A 12,965-nucleotide genomic window follows, 5' to 3' on the forward strand; every position below is an offset into this window, starting at 1 on the left:
AACCGGGTTCCAATCCCCCCGCCGCCGCCGCCGCTTCCCCGGCAGCGGGGCAACGGGCCGGTCGCCGCCTCATGGCGTCACTTCCGCTCCCCGCGCCGCCATCTTAGCGTCGGGCAGGCGCCGCCATGACGCGGAGGGACCCGCGGCCGCTGTGCCGCCTTGTGCGTGGGGGGGGGGCGGGGGGGGCCGTGTCCCGATATCCCCGTATCGCAATGTCCCCGCCTCACGCCCTCTTGTCGCTTCCCCCCTTCCCCCCGCAGGTGCTGGCCGCCGTGGTGCTGCTGTCGTGGGGCTACGTGCTGTACGGGGCGCGGGAGGCAGCGAGGAGGCTGCTGCAGGGCGGGACCGCGGTGCCCTGAGGGGAGGAGGAAGAGGAGGAGAGAGGCCGAAGGACGCCGCCCGAGGAGCTCTGAGGGGAGGATAAAGCGCACGGTGCGTCCCAAAGGGAGGGCAACGAGGTGAAGGATCGCCGCGCTGGTTTGTTACAGGGAGCCACGGGAGGGGGGGCGGCGGGGCAGGGCTGGTCCGGCTTGGTGCTCGTTGCTAAGTGGTGTGCACCCACAGACACCCGCGGATCTCCCAAATCGCAGAATAATTAAGGTTGGAAGAGACCTCCAAGGTCATCAGGTCCAACCATCCCCCTACCACCAATGTCACCCACTAAGCCATGTCCCTAAGCACCACGTCCAACCTTTCCTTAAACACCCCCAGGGACGGTGACTCCACCACCTCCCTGGGCAACCCGTTCCAATGCCTGACCACTCTTTCTGAGAAGAAATGTCTCCTCATTTCCAACCTGAACCTCCCCTGGCACAACTTGAGGCCCTTCCCTCTAGTCCTATCACTAGTTACCTGTGAGAAGAGGCTGACCCCCAGCTCCCCACACCTTCCTTTCAGGTAGCTGTAGAGAGCAATGAGGTCTCCCCTGAGCCTCCTCTTCTCCAGACTAAACAACCCCAGTGCCCTCAGCTGCCCCTCACAGGACATAAGCACAGGCCTCTGTGCACCTGATAGCCCTGTCTGTTCCCAGGACAGGCTGGAAGTTTGCTAGCAAATTACATCCACCTGCACACACACACAGTTACCTGTGGGGTTTGGAGGAAGATGCAAACGCTTTTGCTCACCAATACCAGGCACACATACTGTGATCAGCAGTCCTGGTGCTGGCACTCCCTTTGGGTTTACTCGCTCCAGTTATCCCAGTAGCTGCACCAGGGACATGCACCATTCCTGTCCCAGGGACTGGGGCTGAGCCCCTCCCCATCACCCACCTCCATCACTGCCACCAGAACTCTTACCTGCTCCCACGTCTGGCATATCTGAGAGACCGCTGTCCACAAGGGTCCTCTTCAGTCCACTTCCTAAATGCTGCATGCACGTGTCAGCTTTTAGGCAAAGTCGGATCCACCTGGAGAGACCATCTGCAACTCCAGAGTCACCAAAACAGGCAGCTGGAAGCGTCTTTTCCTCACTGTGAGCTGCTTGTTCCTGCTACCTGGTGCTCACTCAAAAATGCTTGTGAAGAGAGAGGCCTGGCTCAGGCGAGGACACCAATCCCCTTCATGGGGGGCGATTCATCTGTGAGCTAGGAAGAAAGTTCTGAAAGTTAGTGAGATCACAATGTGGGGCGTGGCAGCTTGTATCTGTTCGACTGGCAGGAGCAGAAGCCTGGTGGCTCCTCACCCAGAACCAGCCCCGACCTATGCCACCCCCTTAGACCCACAGACCTCCTTGGGCTGGGGAGCAGCCTTCCCCTGCGAGGCTGGGCTCTGCTCCCAGAGCCTCTCGGAGCCTCTGCCAGCGGCAGAGCTTCACCCACCTAGCGGGGGACTTGCTCCCATGTCCTGAGCAGCAGCCGCAGCCCTAGGACTGCCAGCGGGGCTCCTCACAAATACATAAAAATTGCCACAGGCTGCCGCGGTGCCCCTTGCAAAGGCCTCTGTGCAGACAGACAACTCTCTCTGCCTCTCTTTCTCCAGGGAGCCTTGTGCCTTCAGGGTAGCTGAGCGCTGTGACCACCCTGAACCGCTTTACTCGTAAGCGGCCACCAGATGGAGAAGCGCACCGCAGCACCGCTCCCCAGCCCCGGCAGCGCTTCCCTCCCTGCCTGCCCCGCGGGTCTCCAGCAGCCTCCGGAGGCTCTCGGCTGCTCCCTAGAGTGCGAAGCAGAGCCCACAGCTCTGTGGAGCTCCAAGTAACCGGAGAAATCCCAGAAACTTGAGGTTTAGAATCAGCTCAGTTTCTCACGCTGGAGAAAATCTTCACTCTGGCTCTTGTGCCCGACAGCTGTGTGTTGTTTTGATGCTGAGGCTATAGGGATCAGTGTCCAGGATTAAGATCCTGAGACCTGGATTGAAAGTAATTTAAGAAATTACTCAGCAGATACCTAGTCTCAGGAGAAAAGAGAATACGAGCTCAGTATATCAGCAGTAACAGTGTTAAATTCAGTTCTTGTGCAGTTTTGATGCTACTTGTCTCATTTCTTTACATGCTGACCTCTCCCCTCTAAAGAAGCTCCCTCTGAAGCTGCCCACTTTCAGTGCTACCACCTATGTTGTCTGTTCCACCTCCCCTTCCCTTTCAAACTCTGCTTGGCTTGCTCTCCTGTCCTTGCCTGTGGAAATCAAGGAGCAGCACGTGCAAAACCCCTCAGCTTGCACTGGGGGTGTCGCAGAAAGGGCCAGGACTCTCCTCACCCACAAAAATGCAGTGAAGATCAGAAAATGTTTCCTGTCCAAAATGGTATAGCAAATAAAAACCCTACTTTAAGCTTTAAGCAGCATTAACCATTCAGATGCAATCGCCAGGGATGGCTGTTTTGCTAATGCGTATCATCCCTAAAGGAACATATTCATAATGCCAATGAAATCCCCTTCAGATCTTATTATGATTATGTTAAATAAAGCTTAGCCTGTTTATGACAGCAAAGCTTGTTTGTTAGTCACAAAGTGTTTTGTTTGTTGGTTTAGGTTTCAGGGGGTTGTTTGGGAAAATTGTGATCAGCGTGCTTTTGATTAGCATCGCTAAGAGGCACTTTAGCTTAATGAAATGATTAATTGATTCATCCAGGTATGCAGCCACAATAACAGCTGCTTCAACCGATACAAAAGATTCCCCTTCAAATACGACCTTGCTTCACTAATGTGAGGCAGTACCCATGGATACATGTTAATTATAAGGTTGACAGGAATATGTAGGGATAGCTAGTGCTGTAGCTGAATTATTGAATGAAGGCTAATGGAAGAAAGTCAAGAAATGGAAACAAAATAATCAGCCAAACAGGAAACTGTGGGCTGAATTCTACCTCAAATCACCTTAATCTACCAATGATAATCAGTTTCTCTCGAATTACAGCAGCAAGGAAGCTGGAACGTAATGGCTTAATTCCTGCATTATAGATTGCTTGAAAATGGAGGAATTACACAAGTTCAAGCCACAGTGTAACAGATCCCTGTTGTCTTAATAATAAGTATTTGCTTTCTATTTTCTTGCCTACTTTTTATGCAACACTACCTGTAGCCTAAAAACTGTATAAATACGGATTTTGGTAAATATACACAAGCTTATAGCATGGTAAATGGAAGCCTAAAAACCTTTTAAAATCCCAGTGGTGACTATATATAAAATGCCCGTAGTCCTAAAGACAGAACTTCAGATTTTTGTGGTGAAAGAGAAAAAAATAATTGTATGCATGGTATACCGTGAGACACAGATTAAGGACAGGAGAGAGGAACAGCAAATGGAAGACAACACTGAGACCAGCGGAGGGTGGCATGTCAGAGGACCCTGTCTGAGAACAGAAGCCCATGTTATGATGCCCCAGCCACTACAGGTGGCTCTCTGTAACACTGCCTCGCACGTGAATGTAATCAGCTAGAATGAAGCAAAAGCATGCAACAACCTCTGCAGAAGCTAGACGGCAGTGTTGGCATATGCTCCGAGACACAGGCAAGCTACTGCCTGTATTTTACACAGTGGGCTCCAATTGTGAGTCCTCCATTTAGAGGAATCAGGTTCGGACCTCCTCTTTTGTCATCTGAAATAAAAGTTGTTTAGGATCGGTGAAACTTGAGACTGAAGACCAGCAAACACTCAGCTAAAGAGTGAAAGCAACAGCCAAAAGGTCATAACCAGTGTTCCCCAAGCATAAAGAATTTATCATTCACGCTAACAGTATAAAGTTATTTTTTTTTGTGTGCATGTTTTTTTGTTTGTTTTTTTGCCGTTCACATTTCTGTATGTCGGCAGATTGCCTGATTTACCAGTGACACACTGCCAAATGAGCTTGTCAATAAAGGAAATGTGCATTATTGGAAATGAGTATTTACATTCAAATGAAATAAAAAGAGAGGCGGAGGGCTTTGCCACAGACGCTGGAAGAGAAGTTAAAAAGATAAAGACCTTCAAAGACCGTATGTTGCCCAAAGCGAGCTCTAATGAATTTTGTTGTGGTTCAGTGAACCTGGTTTTCTTTTAATGGTTCATTTGGCAAGTCGTTGCTGCAGCTATTTCTAATAATAATGTCACAATAATCTTTTAACTGAGTACAGTTTTGTGACCGTACAGGACTGCTCTGAAAGGGATTTCTGCACTTGGTAGGACAGGAGAACACATGCAGTGAGTTCCTTCAGCTTCTTCCTCTGTGATAGGCATCACATGGAAGAACAAGCGGACAGCATCCATGCTGAGGTGCAGCACAAGGAATTCTCTTCCACTCAGATGAGGATTATTTTGAAATGATAACAGCAGCTGAAAGCAGAATATTGCCAGCAGACAGGGACAGTGTTTACTTCTTCTTTTGGTGTGACTTCAGTCTTAAAATCTTTGGGTGTTACTGATTGCAATCAATATGACCACATGTTTTTGGCCAGCATGCTAATTTTTTGGTAGAATTATTTTCCTAGTCCTCTGTTCCAAATGATACTTTGACTCCATACTTATGCTGATTCAAGTAGCATCATAAAAAACAAAAACAAAAAAACAGTATTTAAGAAGTGATTACATGTAGTTAAGCCTAAATATATGTTAGTTTTCATCATAAAGCATGAGTTCAGTGGCAGCAATATAACCCAAATGCAAGCAAATATATATATATATATTATATATATATAAACCCATACCATTTAAATAATTTGTTAGTTAGGCAGCTTCATAACCATACCAGTTTCAGTCATCCTGCTGTAGCTCCACATTTCTATAAAGGCTCTCAAGCACAGGATAAGCACTATGATTTTTCAGCTGTGACTGTGAGTGCACAACACATTTTGCAGCAGGTTTGAGTACACCTAATGCAAGAAGGTGAAATCTGTAGTACAGGGATAGGGGGAGGAATGGGAACAGAGGCATCTGCTAGCAGATTAAAGCCCAGACCCACACATAATGGCCCACCATGCACTAAATTGGGGCAAATAATCCTATCAAAGTCAACAAAAGCATGCAATCTGAAAAACCAAGCTCTAGGCAAACATCTGCAGTAGGCTTCAGATCAGTGGCAGATGCAAATGTTGCTTTGACCTTGGTAGTTGATCCCAGTGATTTCAACGGGACTGTTCACATACAAAAAAAACACTTCGTGAACTTCCAGATTGGGACTAAAACCCCGTTAATTCTGTCTCCTTAGAAGCAAGTGATCCTTGCAGGGGTGCTATTTATTAAGTAGCACTTATATTTAGCTTTCAGGTGCCTTGTATTTGGGTCGAGTCTGCATGCTGTACCTGTTTGCAGAATCAGACCCCAGGGATACGAGCACCCAAGACCAGTATCTATCTCAAAAGAGAGGCTGCACTCCGTCACACACAGTTGCAGGCAGCAGCGGTCCTGATGGGTTCAGCTGGTCTCGCTGCTTCCAGCAAGCCCCCTTCTGGTGGGATTTATACAGAATGTGTGTTCCAGAGGCTTGCATTAGCAGACTTGTGTGAAATTTGTGAGTGAACACATTTGTCCTCAGTCATCCCATCACTGATTAAAAGTAAGTCCATAAGGTCAAACCAACACCTCCCACCTTGGTAGATGCTGAGTTCTTTGCCAGGCAGAGGAGCTGCTTGGTTATTTCACCTGGACAGAAATACACAAAGCAACACAAACACGTCAGTTCTGGTTTCCATTTTTATGCTGATTGGTGGCACCTGTTAGGAGTTAAGCACCAACCCAAAAGGTTAAACCATTAAAGCACTATGCTTTGCCTCACACAGGCTGCACGGGGCCACAGCCTGCAGATTTTATTAATTGCGGCCAGGAGGGTTCTGCCTCTGTAAAGAACCAAGGGTCTAGTGATTAAGGTGTCGGCTCCAAAAGGAAACCCTCCTCAAATAATTGCAGTTCACTAGGCCTCGATCCAAAGCACCGTGCAGGTAATGACTTCGGGGACGTCTGCCAGCACCCTTGTACTGGGGGCATATATAATCATAACGGTGAGGTAAACCAAATTTTTGTGGGAGAGTGAAAGGCAGCATGTGGCCCTGTACAGCCTGATGCAGAAAACAGGTGGAAGGAAATACGTGCCTGTTTCCCTGCATGTGGGCCGAGAGGAGAGGAGCTGGTCAGAAAGCTGGCTGGGCTCACAGAGACAACACAGGTGGTGCCTGTGCCCCTCCTGGGGGCCCCAGCACACTCAGGGCTTTAAAAAGGTGTTAAAAAAAAAAAAAAAGGTATACCTTGCTAAGTCCTGCCAGAACAGTTTGGGCCGTGGCTGTGATGGGACTGCTCACATTAATTTCACTCCTGAACCAGCTGTCACAGCAGGGACGCTGCCCCAGGACCAGCCTGTGCATCTTTTCAGACCCTTCTGTTTTCCTCAGAAACTTCTGATTTCCCTTACAACAGGCAGCTAAACTGACAAACAGTGAAAAGAGCAAATTTAATCTGCTGCAGATAGTTGTTCCTCACTGATTTTAAGTAATAACCACCCCAGGTGGTTATTTCTGCCAGGGACATTTCTGTCAGTCCCTGCTCTCTCCAGATACTCTGTGCCCAGCCAGAATTCTCCTTACTATCTTCCTTGTCTTTCTTCCTGGGCATGGAATATGCTGGAGAAGGTGGGCAGAGGGACAATCCTGGTCTGAGGTGTGGGACAGGAGAGAGGATGAGGCCTTACAGGCCTCAGAGGTCTTAAAAGACCGTAGAGGTCTTTTCCAGCCTGAATGCTTCTGTGACTGTACCCAGCAGAGAATAGCAAATCACCTTCCTCAGGATGAAGCAGCTCTGTCCAAGGCAAACCAGCGAGGGGTCCTCTTCCACCCTCTCGGTACCCATCACAAGGGGCTGTGCAGGGACAGCAGCCCCCCACAGGGGATGGATCTGTCTCTTTCCTCACTGAGTGCCTTTCTGTTTGAATGGTCCATTAATTCTTCCTTCCAGCGGCGAAAAAAGTGAAAAGACAGCTGCACAGGTAATGTTGGTTTGGGATAAAAGGAAAGGTTTCACAACAAACGTTAGCACAGAGTTGAGAATTCAGAAACAACTGTTTTGTTACTTTTCTGGAAACGATAGGGTATGTTAATATGTATTAGCACGAAGTCCACGTACAAATATTTAGCTTAGTGTGCTTCATAAAGTGGTTGTATATTAGATCGCTAATTTTTCATTTGAATGAATAATAACCATAATTTTCAATATTCTCAAAATAGTAAAAAGTTCAGAAAACTGCAATTTCTTAGCAGGGATTTCAGCAGACTTAGTTTCCTGACTGTGCTGTCTGCACAAGATCCACCCACAGCTAATTTATGAATAAGTGAGTTGAATATTTTGTCATTTTTTTCCTTAGATAAACTGAAATTAGGAAGTCTTTATCCAACAGGAAGAAAGACACATAACTACATCTCAACACGACTTTGATCATAGTGCAGTGTGTCATTGGCCAGCATACCTCTCACAGGCACATTAATGCATTAATGTTGACAATAAATACTAAGTAGTTTGTTCTAGGGAAAGACTGCCCAATATATATTTGAGGAATGCACACTCCCAGTTTGGCAAGCAATTTTACAAATAGCCTAGTAGGATTCTTCTGTTACTGCTTAATGGGCATATGTTCTCTTATTACTGCTTTAGAGTTAAATGGTAGCTCACCTATGCTGTTTTTTTGTTTGGTTGGTTGTTTTATTTGCTTGTTTGGTTGTTTTTGCTACTGAAGGCAGACAATGAAAGTGTAAGAAACCTTTAGAAACCTTTCTAAAACTTCCGTGCTGAATTAAATGGACAATGTCAAGTGCTAAATAAAAGTGAGCTACAATTAATGTTAGGGGAGAGTAAGCTATGCCTGCAGCCTGCAGATAATTTACATTTCCACAGTCACATTTTTCTCTAAAATAAATGCTTCTTTCCCTACTGGTGGTATGTGAAAGGCCCAAATGAACAAACAATAAGACTGGTGATATGCATATGAATGTAGAGAGCTGCCAGCATTAAATCAGGCACGTCTCTACCTCTCTGCTAGGGGACAAAGTACACCAGCAGAGACTTGTGAAACCACCTGCCCCCAACAAAATGAGGCCACCTCCAGCAGCTGAAGGTTGGCTCCATTTGCTGACATGATCAGGCCAGCACACACACAGTCACCCCTTTGAAAAGAACTAAAAAAATAAAAAAGTTCCGTACGTTGCTGCATTTATACTAAGTTTAAGCATATGTTGCCACAAATTTAAATCAAAATTTCAAGCTGAATTTGGGGTTTTGGTATTATTAGTATTTGGTATTATTCTCCTCCCACATGAATTGCTGTGGCATTAAGTTGATTTTGCCAACAAAGACAGAATGAATGCCTCATAATATACACCATGCAAAATTTAGGTATCTAGCCTAAATTAGTCAGGTTTCTCACCATACCCTGGGCCATCTAATTTTTACTGGATGATTGTGTGTCCTGTCATTCACTCAAATGTCAGTATCAGCTGGCTTATGGAAGACAGATCAATGAATTATAGTCTTCTTCTCTAAATTCCTGAGAGCACCTTCAAAGTGTGTATCAGTCATGACTCTTAACTGCATTGATGCCTGTACTCTCATTGAGGCAAGGACATCTCTCATCCAAGGACATATAAGGGGATTCTGCTATGCCAGAACAACGCTAACTCCAAAATCTATTGGTGATTTCAGCTTAAGCAGCGGAAGCAGTGGAGGGGAGGAGGAGGGGAATATGTTTTAACCTGTATGGGAGATCATCTCTACTTTTACTCTCAGAAAACTGCCCGGCGTTGTATATACAGAAGCTGTAACGCGAGAGGGTTGTACTGTGACAAAGGCCAGAGATTTCTCTATACACATGCTCAACGCCGAGGCTTTTATGTCTTCTGAGGCAACAGTTCTGCCAAAAGAAAAATAAAAAAAAATCTGAATTAAAGTATTTTTCAAGAGGATCATAGGGCAGAGAGATGCCACTGACTGAGATGGAGCAACCACACTGACAGAAATAGAAGGTGGGGATCTCCTGAGCACCTCATCTGTTTGCTGCTCTTCATCGTAATCTATTCATTGATGAAAATAACCTTAAACGATGGCATTTGTTAAACTGAATGTGTGAAGAGGATGAAAGCGACACAGAAGTTAACCTGTGCATAGTGTGAGAGTACAGAGATTTTTCCTGTTCGTGACTAATAGCTCTCTGAAAAAGGTCAATCATGAGAAATTGGACAGGAGTTCACCTCCTCATTCTGTGTGGATAAGGAAAATAAAATGTAATTTCCAGGAAGAACCTAGACAAGTTTTCCCTCTGTTTTGGAGAGGCATTAGAAGATTAAGAAAGCAAGCAAATGTAAGTGTCTCTCTATATTTGCGAAGACCTACATGGATACAGACTGCCTCCACTCTGTATGTGCCAAACTTCCGTATACTGCCAACTTTCCTAAATTTCTTGCAGTATATATATATATATATATATATATATATATATATATATATATATAACCTTGCTAATAGTTGTTTTTTGTTTGGTTGGTTTTGTTTCTTTTGTTTCTTTTTTCTTTTTTTTTTTCTTTTTTTCTCCTGGTAATCTGAAAACTGCTACATGGTTTTCCTTACACTCCACATCAAAAATCATAACATGCTCTTTCCATGTCCAACTGTTGCCTGGATTGCCTTTAGTTTTTGAGAACACTTAACACATGGAAAAAAATCAGCAATTTAGATCTCCAGTTTGCCTTCTTGACTTGCCTCACCCTGAGTTATATATCAGTCGATGTACCTTTTATCCTTCTATTGAGCTTGAAAAAAAGACAACCATCAAGAAAGCCACCTAAATGCTGCAAAATGATAGATGAGCTTCATTGTTCAAATACAAACTCTTCAATTACTTTGTAATGAGAACAAAGGTAACAGAGAATCAAAAGGGTATTTTTTAGCACAAAGCAAACCTAACATACTCCAACACGTTTAAGTACCTACACAGGCATATATTATAAAATAACCAACACTGAAGAACAAATAAAGCCAAAAGCAACATGTGGCATTGTCCAGCAAACCAAGCACGCTGAAAAGCAAAAATCTCCGAGTTTTTCTATAAATTCATGCAGCGATATTCTGGCTTTAGAGTTATGGCAATGATGAATTAGCAAGATATAAGCAGTCACAGACAAAAAGAAACTGGTCTACCTCTGCATTCCACCTATCAATGAACCTGCAGTGCTGGCAGGGAAGGAAAATATCTATTTTATAGATGGCAATCTCAGACAGAGCTAGGATTAGCTTCAGAGGGGTCATCTAAAGCAACAGAAAACACTCATCATACCCTTCATGCCAGACATTTCCAATGTCTTAGCACACTCCCACATCTAAATCCATTTCAGAAAAATCCAGTCAAGTCCGGCAGATGGCATCTGGTCTTAACAGGACCACCCTGAACTCCTGCCCCAGCCCACCGCATGTTGCGATGCAGCTGACACAGTGCACCACCAGACATTTGTTCCCAGGTTCATGGGGATGCTTCCATTTTAGATGCTTCAAAAGGAAATAAAAATTAAATAACTTCACTTCTCTCTGGGCCACAAATGCAGCATGTGTGCCATATAAATGTCTGTTCTTGCTCTGGTAGTGAGATGGAGCTGGTTAGAAAAGAGACACTGATTCTCAGTGTGCACAGCACAAAGCCTGTGCCATACATAGAATGGGATGGTGACCCAACATGCCTTTACTCTTATTGATACAGACACAGCTGTCACAGCTTCTTGACCTCTCTTCCACCCAAGCCAATCCACTGCCCTAGCCTTGAGCATCAGCTCCTGCTCTCACAGGCCATAAAATGGAACCTGGTGATCTATGAGCAAGACTTTCTGAAGGCCGTCCTACCTGGGGTGCGAGCAAGAATCACATACATCTCATGTTAATCATTAACACCACCTGCCTCTAAGGGAGTTTCCTGCCCAAGGTCTGGACTGACAGTGTCTGGACTGACAGTGCAAACATTGGAACTTGCTTGAAAGGATAACCTCATTGGAACTTGATGAAAGGGTAAGGAACTTGTTTTCCTTACCCTTTCATCAGGGTCTGCTGATAGTACAGCAGAACAGTGAGTCGAGCACAATCAGACGTCCTTGGCTTCATCGCCCTGCCCCACACCTCTCCTTCCCAACACTGACTGTGGATCCCTCCACTCCCACATCCTCCTGTGCAGCTCAGGCAGGAGGCGTGCCAAGTTCAGATCTTCCTGTGTGAGGACAGGGCTCACATAAGAAGGAAATATCAGGAGTGCTTATCTGGGGTGAGCTGCATTTGCCACTCACCATTCACAGGGGACAGCTGGCATGTGAATTGTGTATCTCTAAATAAAACTTGTGAGGACATAGCGGTGAGGAGATGGGCAAATGCCATGTGAGCTGGGTTTTTCTGCTCTGTTTTTTCACCCAGAGCAGATTGACACTGTGGCAAACTCTGAGTTTGTTTGCCTCTGAAAGCTAGGCAGCATCCCCTAATACCCTCATGCGTTGGAGAGGGAATGAGTAGAGTGGTGTTTACATAGCCGGCAGAATCACATCTTTGCCTAAGAAAAGATGCAGCGTGCTCCAGTCATGCCACAAAGATGTTAACTAACATCAGTTACAACACCTGTGTAAGCAGCTCATTAAATTGGCCCAGGTTGTGCCATCCAGCACACCTGATGGGCTTAACCTGGTGTCTTGCCCTGGCCCTTGGGTTATCACTGGGCAGAGAGGCTGTAAGTGACAGAGAAGGCATTTTCCCAGAGGAGCTTCTGTTTCCTGGAGCTCAGGCATTGCTGATTATTTTCCCTGTGTTGCCCATTCCAGTCCTTCCTTTCCAATCTTCTAACCCCCTAGAGGGCCTGTGTAGCTTTTTAGTAACTTTAAATCAAAGCACGAAATCAGCAATAGTCTGATTACGGACCAGCCCTGAGGACAACATGTGGCCTTATAATAGCACAGTATCAAGCCACAGACGTGGCGGTGCCCCTGCAAATGAGGGAGCTGATTTATCTAAGAGGCCAGATTTTGTTTCCTTATTGCTGCAAAGCCTCAAAATGCGTTACGTGGGGAGGCCATGAGGAGTTTCAGTAATGTGATTGGAATTGCATGTATTTTTACAGAAATTACAGAACTTAATTAACTGTCTTTTCAAAGAAAAGTGAGCCAGCAGGTACACACCCCTCAGGTAACAGAAAGCAGTCAGCACATACCACATCTCCAGATCGCCATTTTGCTAGTCAGGTCACAGCTGATGAGATGCACCTTGCAACGTGGGTCACATCCTGAGCTGAGAAGGAAGGTGAGTTTGCTCACTGAGGTAAGGGTGCCTTCCAGGCAGAGGGCATCATCTGTACACCTCCCATCTCCGTTCCTGGCACTCCACGAGGGGTGCTCACACAGTCCCAACCTGTGGGAGAAATTAGATTTATTATTATTATTTTTTTAATTCTTTTTGGTTTCCCTTAAGCCTGAAGCACTGGACTCAAACCACCATCTCATTCTGAAGTGAGCTGCAGGCAGCTGTCAGATGGCAACACTGCGCTCTAGCACGTGAGT

General features: G+C 45.7%; 2 long non-coding RNA genes across 2 annotated transcripts; one reads left to right on the plus strand and one right to left on the minus strand.

Moving 5' to 3' along the window:
- Positions 1–46: 46 nt before the first annotated feature.
- LOC121061877 lies at positions 47–4,317 on the plus strand. Its single transcript, XR_005815310.1, has 3 exons — positions 47–161; positions 261–432; positions 1,980–4,317. It is a non-coding gene; the product is annotated as an uncharacterized LOC121061877 (long non-coding RNA).
- On the minus strand, positions 2,571–6,846 carry LOC121061878. Its single transcript, XR_005815311.1, has 2 exons — positions 6,654–6,846; positions 2,571–6,054 (listed from the first exon to the last, which is right to left on the minus strand). It is a non-coding gene; the product is annotated as an uncharacterized LOC121061878 (long non-coding RNA).
- Between the last annotated feature and the right edge of the window lie 6,119 nt (positions 6,847–12,965).

This window comes from Cygnus olor, chromosome Z (assembly GCF_009769625.2).
Source record: "Cygnus olor isolate bCygOlo1 chromosome Z, bCygOlo1.pri.v2, whole genome shotgun sequence".
Taxonomy (NCBI): Eukaryota; Metazoa; Chordata; class Aves; order Anseriformes; family Anatidae; genus Cygnus; species Cygnus olor.